Here is a 10,863-nt window from a genome sequence, read left to right as displayed (position 1 = left end):
GATGGTGAAGAAGGGCAAGTAAGATGATGAACAGTATCTTCTGCCACCAGTTGGTACTGTTGCAATGTTACTTTACTATATTGGCACAGCACAAGGGCTAGAGAATTCCTATCTTTGTTTTTCTTGTAGCATAGGTGTCATGGAGAGAACGGTCAATCCAGTTTCACACTGTGCCTGACAGACTTGATGCTGCTGCATCTTTTGTGTGCGTGTTCTGATCTCCAAGCTTGTGCCTCATAATGTTTCATGATAGGCCTGAGCACTTGCATAAGGAAAGAGATTTTCTAGAGAACTGCCTGTGTTTAAAGCTGTCCTTCCATATAAAACTGCACGGCCCATGTCTTTACTGCCTGAAGGGCACTGTAGACCTGATTCAGCTCCCAAAGTCAGCAAAGTCCTTCTTGTGATTTTAGCAGGAGTTGAGAAAGGTATCTACAGATGATGATATATGTATTGTATAATAACAGTGTCAGCTAATTTAAGTTGTCTTCCTTTATATATAAACTGGCCATGTATAGGCTGTGTCCCTTGCAGCAGTGAAATGGGCAATGTGATGCACCGAGGAGCTTGGCTTTGGGAGCATAGCAAAAAAGGTATCAGGAACAATTTGTTAGAGTACTTGCCATTAATAGGGTTCTTTGGCTGTGAAGTGGCAATTTCAATCATTTTGAAATTTGCACATAAATATACTTGTCTGTTAGATGTAACATTTGAAATGTGGAAAAGAAATATCATTTCTAAAAATGCAGAAATGGGGGGGGGGGGGGGGGGGGAGAGATCTATTTCCAGAAATGTTTTCAGCATAATGAGTCTATTTGAATCTTTCAACCATAACATGTTATCCATTTAATAAGCATAACTGGTTATACCAACTTCTTGTATAATAGTGACTATGATTTTTCAAACTATTAAAATGATGCATTTTATAGGTTTTTAGCTGACTGATTTTAAATGAAGTATATTCATGTTAAGGAGTTTTTGAATATCTGTCACTAAGGAAGTCTTCAAAATAGATTGTCAGGTAAATGAAAGCAGCAGTAAAGCATCTCACCAAGGAGAAATTTCTCTTTCAGTGAGTGGCCACTTTAGAAGTATGTTGAGGAGGGGCTAGTTCTGAGAGTGACTTTTCTTATATGTTCTTTAAGTTAGATTATATTTAGAGTCAACTGTCCAAGTGTTCTGGTAATGCAGAGATGATGACCGTGTACAAAGACTTCTAGGCAGTCTGTGACTGAGAAAGATACGGTACTTCATCTCATTCACTTTTTGTTCAATGAATGAAAGACAATGCATATCTACACATCCATTTACATGTATATATGTTCTCATATATAATTTTACACAGAAGGTATGTATATTTGTAATATATATACACATATGTGCATTTATGGGTGGGTGCATATAGAGGGAGAGACCCTGTATGTGTACATATGCTTTCTATACATTTTAAGTACTATTTCTTTAAAATGACACTTACCGGATTATGCATGTATAGTTAAATATATATAACAAGTCTGAACATAATAAACTCCCTTCATATGTTGTTCACAATTTTTAACATGAAAAAATATTATCTTTCTAAATTATCTTTCTATATTGCTGAGAGACAAACATTTTTTACATTAAAAAATAGAAATTGAAATTAAAAAATAATTCTAAGTTTAAATTCTGCATATGTGTATGATTTTTTTTTTTTAGGTGATGAGGAAGCAGGGTATACAGAAATATTTTTTATGGAACTTAGGAGTGTTTTTTCTAAAGAATGGAAATACTTTAAATTAGAAGCAGTCTTTCAGTAATGGTGAATTGTTTGATTGTTATGCTGTGCTTCTTAATGTAGAACTTTTTCTGCAGCAAAAGGTTAATTAGCTGGGAAATGAAATACAGAAAACTATCATGAATGAGATGGTATTAAGTCTTCCTTTTTCTGCCTGTCTCCCTGTCTTTTTCTAGAATATAGACTCAAAAAGGGTAAAGGTGCCTGTGTAATTGGACATTCCTTAGTGAACTGCACTGTCTTGATTCATACACACAGTGGGAAGTAAATGGATTTCATTTCCCTATAGAATATTACAAGCTTCAGTGGGTCTTTAGTTTTTGGTTGTGGGTTGGTTTTTTGGTTGTTTTTTTTTTTTTTTTTTTTTTTTTACGAGAACAGTGCAATTGCTTTCTAGTTAAACTTTTCTGAAGTTGTTTGGTAGAAGTGTGTGGGTGTAAATCATAGACTTTTCTGGCTGCTCCTCAGTAGGTTTTACTGAGAGGGTACTTTCTCACTCCACAAACTTCATCACAGGAACTGATCAGAGGGAAGCAGGTAATCCGTGTTAGCACATCGAGCTTGATACTGTATCAATGCCATTACAGTCCTAGAGAATATAGCATATAGCCCTTTTCTTTATGTGTTCTGTATAAAGTAAAGTTTCATCACCTCAGCCCATTGCCATATGCCACTAACCTGGGACAAATCTCTATTAAGGGTAATGAAAATGATGAAATTATGAAAGCACTTACAGCCACAAAGCACTTATGTAACAGCAATAAAAGTTAGGTTCAAGTTGACGGAGCTAACACCTGGTCAAATTTATGTCAACAGTTGTGTCTTTGTATGTACAGATGTACAGAAACATAAATATATAAAACACACAAAATTGCACACACACATGCACCATGTATTTAGTTTTCAGTCTTAAAATCTCTTGCCTTCACTTTCACTTCTTATCCAACTCTTTTCACTTCTTTCCAAATTTCTATAGTTTTTTCCCTCTGTCATCAGTGTTCCCTAGCTGTAACAGGGTGTTAAGCAAGAAGAAACTGTGAATTTTAGGTAAATATTAGGCAGTTTGATAGTTTTTAACTCTTATGCATGTGTATTCTTAATACTCTGAAATCCTTCATTCCAAGTGTTATTTTCATCCAGCAGAGGAGCAAAAATAGGACCATATTTAATCACAATTCAGCTTGAATTTTGAATATTTAATGTTCATAATTAAAGCTTCTAAACAATTTATAGAGCTAGTAATAATTACAGGAATTAATTTGTGAATTTCTTCAATTAAAAATAATTTTGGCAAATTATAACTTGCTCCTGAAAAGTTTAAGAATAGAATTTGAAAGAAGGTTTTATACAACTTTGTTTAATGCCTCAAACCCTGTGGTTTCTTCAGAGTATATCTGGCAGCTAAATTTTGTTTGTAGCAAGCTAATTTTTAGTTCAACACATTTACATTCTGTACTTTCACATATATTCAAAGTTAGGGGGAGATGGGCAGAAGTACTAAGATATGTCTTATCATCATCTCTTTCTGACCTATTTGGAGCAAAGCAAAATGTCAGTCTAATAGCAGTCTTGGAAAAGGGGCTTTTTACTTTGCATACTTGCTTTTCATATATCTAAGCAGAAATGTATACTGCAATGAAAGGTTCAAGCCAATGGCATGCATGCATTTTGTGAGGTACATCTTGGACTAGGCAAGGCACATGACACTCCTGTTACTTTAGGATACATCCTTAAGAAACGCTACCCAGTAATTCTAAAAATACTGTGTTAAAAACCTACACCATGAACAAATATAGCCCCTAATTTGACATTATTTCTTTTTCTTTTTCAAGAAAAGACCTTTCAATCTGGAATATAATGAACTTGAAAAATTATCCCAAACTCATTCAAACCCTCTACTATGTAATTTTTATGTGTATGTGTACAGGAAAGCAGGAAATGTTCTTGAGCTTGTTATAAAGTGAGACAAGGTTAATTAGTGACTAGAATAGCTTTAGCATTTATTTCACTCCATTATATTTTACCACCTGTTCTTTTTACTTCCAATATAAGATTTTCCAGTTTTAAGATAAGAAAGGAGAAACTGTTGGCTTTTCACATTTTAAGTCACTAATGAATGTATATTTAATATACAGGGTGGGGATTTTTTTAGGTTTATTGCCTATCTAGACCTATATTTTCAGAATTGCACAATGATTGATTTTTCAAAGGTTCAGCACCCAAAATTACAGCTGGATTTTCAAGAGCTCTATGCTGAGCAGCCTTCAGTATAGCAAGGATTCTCAAAGGTCTCAAAATGTAGTGTCTCAGTACTTTAAAAATAAAACATTTTAGTTGATATTTAAATGAGAAATATACAGTACTGGGTGTTCACTTATTTGAAGATGGAGTATATGGAAATACTGTTTTCCGTACAAAGGAAAATCCAGAACTGTTAATTAAGATCCAGCTGAGAGTTAAATTTTGAACATATATATACCTCTTCAGGTCAACACAAGACTATCTGAGTTTCATGCTTTTCATGTTGCTTTGTAGTCTAGAATAATGTAATGCCATTTTATTTTTATTTTTTTTTTACCTACCTGTGGTTGTAGGGAACTGAGTTCTACTTGCCACAGAGATTCCCACACAAATTCAAATTCTGTCTTTGGCTTCTGTCACTATTGTGTATTCAGGAAATACTCTGTTTATAGATTGTAAGGACTATTTATCATCTAGTCTTAAAGACTAAACTATAGTACAAATTCAAGCTAAATTCCAGATTTCAGTTAAAAGGAGGAATACAAAAAGCTAATAAAGTGTGTTAATATTTCAATATTCCTTTCTACGTTTTCTACTTGGTATTGATCTGCAATACTCTGTTAGTTCATGTTCTTCAAAAATATAAGTGAAACATAATAATTTTTTTTTTCCAAAAATTAAATACGGTACAACTCAGATTCCTTGATGATGAGCAATATTTGAAAACATTAGGATAAATAGACACAAAGATGCTACCTTACTGCAAAAATATCTTATAAGAGAGAGATGAGCTTGTGAAAAACAGTGTGTGTGTTTTCTTTTCATTCCCCCCCCCCCCCCCCCACTTCTGAAAAGCAGGGATTTCATACTGCCTTTGGAAGAAAGTTGCTTTCTTTTGTTCTGGACACTGAATCCCATGGAAAGGTCTATGCTGTAATCCTGAGTCTGTGTTTGATAGCAGACTCTCCTCCCGTACAAACTGAACAGAAGCCTGGAGTAAGACAGAAAGGGTAGGTGAGCTCAGCAGCAAAGCAGATAAGAAATTTGGTAGCCAATGCATGGATTCTGCCTAAAACATGCCTGCTGTCATCCCTGCACAATCTAGCTGCTGCTGCAACAGTGCTGCAACGTTGAAACTGAGCAGGTAGTCACCTGCAGACTTGCAGCCAAGCTCTGAAGTTAGGTACGTCAGGCTCTTAGGGGAGTGTGCACGCAGCTTGAAATCCATTTTTCCTTTGCATAGTACAGTAGTGCTCCAGAGTGATAGGTTTCCAGTAACTCCTGAGAATGCCCCAAACCAGCCAAGTCTAAGAGAGCTGCAAAAGGAGCTTTAGCTCTTGCTGGCTTTTGGTCTGCCAGGCACTGCAAATGTGGGTGGCTAGGAAAAAACAGCAGCCAGCCAGGGGTTTGGGGTCCAGCAGGGATGGTGGGTGCTGCAGGTGCCCACAGCTGCACGTGGCTTCTGCTACTCCCTGGCAGCCCAGTTAACATCAGTGGTTGTACTTGCAATTATTATATCAATACATAGAAACAACCTTTGCTGTCTAGTGAACTGCATTATATCTTTATTAATGTTGTTGTCTCAAGGAAGATCTGCTGCTCCAAACTTTTGCAGTCACCTACTGTTAATTAATGAAATCTATCCTTTAAGGAAATTTTACAGTGTTTTATTTTTTTGTGACTTATGGTATTGGATAAGCATTGACAACATTCCTAACAGAGTGGGGCCAGGCTGCCATTCCCAGCAGGGCAGTTACACATACACTTTGCTCCTCCAAGGTGCTTGGCTAATGAACACATTTAAACAACAGAACATTATTGTTTGATTGTTTGATTAAGTGACTTGTAACAATTACAAGGTGGTTCCCTACCATCTCCTTTACTACAGTCTTAAAAATCAATAAGATTTTGAGACTTCCACTCCCATTCTACTTTGCTGTGGTTTAAAGGAAGAAATAAGGCCCTGAATCTCATGTGAGGATTGTATGGGCTAAGTAAATGTAAACACCATCAATGTTGCTTTGAAGGTCTTTTTCTTTGCCACAGTGTTGTAATATGACCTTACAGAGATTTCTGTGTTTATTTTTATATAGGAAAAGAAAATGAAACCACTTACATATAATATTTGAGTCCATCCAGGTTTCTATCAATGAAAATTTGGGGTCCTAAATGCAGAATTTATTTTAAAATAAAAATCAGCCTCTGTGTTGTAATTTGAATTGCCAGTATTTCAAAATGTAAAGCAAGTAACTGCATAAAATTCCATGTCTACGTCTATGAGTACACTTACCTAGTTTAGCTAGTGCTAAATGCTGCAGTATGTCCTTTTTTATAGAATCATATAATAATTTAGGTTGGAAGGGATCTCAAGGTCATGTACTCCAACCTCCTGCATTACAGAAGTCCAGCTTCTAGTTTTTTCTCAGAAGAACTCTCAGATTAAGGCTTGAGTTTATTGTTGTTAGTTGCAGCAATTCAACAGGTGTCTTCCATCCATGGTGGAACAGACTTTCTACTCAAAATCCACAAAAAGCAGTGCTTTATCTCAATTTGAAACCTGTCCTATTCTACAATCTGTTAAAAAAAAACCCCAAAAACCCAAAACACAACTAAACCAAGATGTATATGTGGAAGCCTCATTTAGATATTTTCAAATAAAAGGGATTTACTTGAAACTGCTGAGGTGGTTAATGTACTTACATTGGGGTTTGCAGCTAAGCTTTTCTGTTCTTACCAGTCTAATTTCCTTTTTCTGGTACACTCTTAATAAATATTACATGAACTATTCAAGAATTCAGGTAAGTAGCTTTCCTTGTAAAAAAAATAAATGAATAAAAATTAAACTGCAGTATTCGATCTTTCATAGGATGTCCTTTGTAAGCTGGGAGCAGCAATGGTTCTGTCTACACTTTCCTTACAGCCTGATCCACTAAAGGCCATTACCAGAACAGACCCCAAAATTTCATCCAAAGCAGAAAAGTGCATTTGAACTCCATTATAAAAATTTCCACACATTAAATTACTACAGAAACTCCTAGTATGCAACAGTTATTTCACTCATTTCCTTTCCATAGACAATCATGAAGTGTAACCAGTACGGAGGTGCCTACCTGAAACTGCGAAGTTGAGGCAGTAGATACTAAGGTAGTGTTAATGCATTGTTCAGTGATCATTATGCCCGACATTTAAGCAGCACTGTTACTCCTCATCAATGAAAGGAGAGATCAGTTGCAGCCCTGGCACTGTCAGCTCATCTTGTTGCTATGGATGACAACTGCAAATTACTAATACTTTTTTTTCCATTTTATCTCCCACACAATTCTGTCTTCCAACTATTCTGTTCTTCTTCAATCAAGCAAAAGATAAACCCAAAGATCTCTTTGCAGCTCTGGGTCTCATATGAGGCCTTGCAAGGAGAAGAAATGCTCCAAGAACATTCACGTTCATGTTTTGAATGCTGCAGCATATGTGACAATAATTAGCAGCCTTCTGAAGCAATTCATACAGTCAAAGCTTTATGTAATAATATTAGCTACTCCAACAGTTGCTTTAAACAACCAGCCCAGGCTTCAATACCTGGCTAGGAATATATATGACAAATGGTGAATGCATTGAGATAAAAAGCACTGTCAATAATAGGAAAATGCTCAAAAGAACTAGAGGTAAGATTTGGAAAATTTACCTCATACTGAAAGACTTCAGTAGTTCTTGCTTAGTGCAGAGAAGTTTAAGAGAAGAGCTGATCATGGGTTATAAATATCCATGATGGAATAAGATATTGACCACTGAAGGCTAAATAAACTGCCAGATAAAGTAAAAAAACAAGACCCATAGCTGAAAACTGAAGTTTGAAAACAATCAAATTGGGCATAATATTCAGCTGTACAAAACGAAGGTTATATTCCACTGAAGCAGATTACCAAGGAACTAATTAATCTGTTGTTTTACAATTAAGATTGTGTATGTGTTGAAAAGATATACTCTAGTTCACCTGCAAGTTATTGAACTTTGTATCTCCCAGTTACATGGAGAGAAGAACAATTCTTTCTCTGCAGGAACTGTTGAAAAAATTTGTGGCCTGCTTTATACAGAATGGTTACACCTGGTTGTAAAATCTTTGTGGTGCCAAACACCTGAAAGTAACAGAATAAATATTAGAAGATTTTAGAAAATGCATAGGTCACATTCATTTTGCTTGGACAACCCTTTCATTTGTTATACGGCAATGTCAGAATAATGTCTGTTCAAAAGCATTATAACCCACAGGCTTAGAAGGGGAGAAGAGATGAACAATACTGTGAGAACAAAAAGCATTGATCAGCTCAGTACATCTTTATTATTAGGTAATTTCTTTATACATGGCATTATTTAGTTCGCTTTCCTAAACAAATGTATATATAGTATAATGAAATATTTGAATGCTACCCACAACTTTTAGATGAAGTTCTAATTCTTACATTTTGTATTTATTCTGTATTTCATTATTATAGGGTACTCGTTTCATTATATTGAATTATCTCAGTGCTGTAATGAAAACCATTAATTTTTTAAAATCAGCATGAGTATAAACAAAAAGGAAAGAAAAAAACCATGTCATGCCACTCAAACCTGATTGCTTTTTTGATAGACTTACAAAATTAGTGGATGAAGGATATGCAGTGGATATATTTGCATTTTGGTAAAGTATGATCCTGCCTTTGAAAAACTTACAAAAAGGATCCACATTCAGTTGAATATGATTGCTATTACACAGAGGAAAAACTAGATGAAAGACAATGAATAAAGTGAACTCTAATGTGGGGTGAAGTGTAGATGGATACTTAAAGCATATGCATTAAAATTCATTTTATTCAATACATTCTGCCCTGATCTGGAAGATGGAGTAAATAGCACAGATGAATTTGCAAATCACAGTCAGCTAGAAAGTAAATTTTAATCAAGAGAGGCTGGATCAATATGGAAGTCTGCCTTTTGCCCCAGCTTTCTGAATGGGCCATCATATTACTGTGACATCCAAAACAGAATCCAATAAATACACTGTGCTGAACTGTGGTCTCCAAAGGACAAAGAGAGAAACTAAACTGAGCAAGTATTAGAAAATTTGCTTACTCAATGATTCTCTATTGAATGCCTAAATGTTTCCATGTTTTCTGGCTTGAAATAAGTAAGTCTAATATGTATGTCCCTCCTCTTTTTATGAGTCCTTAATGATTTATTACCAGAAGTAACCCTGTACACTGTAAAAAAAAAGAGCATGAGACTGCTAAGTTTTGTCTGAGCTGGGCTGGAACATGATTATGTGTTGTGTCTTTTCATAGGGGAATTAAAACGACTCTCTGGCTTTTATAGGAGGACAAGTTTGCAGTCTGTGAATTCCTTAAGGATAAAACCTGCTTTACCTATTTTGATTACTGAGGGAGGAGATGGTCTCCAGTTCTATTTTCTCACTCTAAGTAAGAAATGTAGAAGTTGTAGCTCTAGTGCTGAGAGAGGGAAAGAAAGAGATTTGTATTTCTTCACCTCTTTCCTCTCCTTAACAGCAGACAAAGCTGGAAAATGGCAGTGATGGAAAATAGCTGTATCCACAGCTGTTTGCTGTGGAGCACAGATGAGGATGTGCTCTGTCCTAATGGGGCAACTCCAGGGACAACTTAATCCCCATGGGGAGTAATGGGAGAAGCTGTGGGAGGTCTTGGACTATAAAGCATCTTTTTTTTCATCAACATCTGCTGAGCTTGGCACTTATGTTAAACTATCTTTTATTTTGGATTCATTCAATCTTCTTTGGAATATCATAACTACAGTGCCTGTGTAGCCCGATAAATACAATTTTGCTGTTAGTAGTAAAAGGCTGTAGGCTTTGTACTGAAGGGCTAAGAAAACACTTTAAAACAACTCCAGGTGGACCAACAATTGAAGAAACTGCCACTATGGACATCGTATTCCTCCCAGTAAGGACCTCAGGATGCTGCTGATGCACTGTTCTAAGTTCCTCCCTTTCCCAGTCTCATTAAGGAAGACTGAAGCTTAGGACCCAGAGGCACATGGGAGAAGTGAGTCTAGCACCAGAAAAAACAGGTAAACACAAAGAAGTTTCACATGGCAATTTCAATTGTCTTATGAATGAGGTTTTTTCTGTATTAATTAATTATTTGAACAATTAGACTGTTAAAATGTTAATTGGAATAACAGTAAATTATTATTTCCATGTATATGGTGTCTTCCTTTTTGCTCAGAAAAAGATTTTGAGTGGAACTCTTATTGCAGTATATGGCAGTTATGAAAGGGAGTTCATCCATGCATAAAAAAGAAAAAAGCATGTAATATGTTTTACTTAACATCAGATGTGTATGATATCACTGATGAAAGAATGCTTAAAGCATTTTATAATTGAATATTAGTTAGGTAAATGTATATACTGAGAAACCCCAAAACTTAGAGATAGAACATTTTTTTTCTATTTCTAAACCCTTTCAGAAAGATTTTTCTTTCTCAGCTTTAGCCTGGGTGCTACCATCATTTTGAAAACATTACCTCCATTCCTTGGATAGCTCTCATCACAAAAAACCCCAAACAATCTAACAATAAGAAATTGTTCTTTTTTTTCAATTTGCAGGGGATTTATGTTTTGAATCTTTGCAACTGTGAAGTATTACATGTGATAATCTCTTAAGAAATACAAAGATACTGAAAATAGATAATACAGATATGTATGTGCAGTTTGATAGTGGATCTTTCACCATCCCTTTAATATATCAGTAAAAAATAATTAATACAAACCATATTATGTTATCTTACTCATAGTGAGTAACCCATTAAAGATTATAGGGTTTCTCACAAAGTAA

General features: G+C 35.4%; 1 long non-coding RNA gene across 1 annotated transcript; it reads left to right on the top strand.

Moving 5' to 3' along the window:
- The first annotated feature begins 538 nt into the window (after nt 1-538).
- LOC128145061 (uncharacterized) lies at nt 539-10,181 on the top strand. The gene is made up of 3 exons (XR_008236317.1): nt 539-593; nt 1,699-1,801; nt 10,024-10,181. It is a non-coding gene; the product is annotated as an uncharacterized LOC128145061 (long non-coding RNA).
- The last annotated feature ends 682 nt before the right edge of the window (nt 10,182-10,863 follow it).

The sequence above is a fragment of the Harpia harpyja genome, chromosome 8 (assembly GCF_026419915.1).
Source record: "Harpia harpyja isolate bHarHar1 chromosome 8, bHarHar1 primary haplotype, whole genome shotgun sequence".
Taxonomy (NCBI): domain Eukaryota; kingdom Metazoa; phylum Chordata; class Aves; order Accipitriformes; family Accipitridae; genus Harpia; species Harpia harpyja.
Note: the sequence above shows the minus strand (reverse complement) of the source record. Positions and strands in the feature narration are given on the sequence as shown.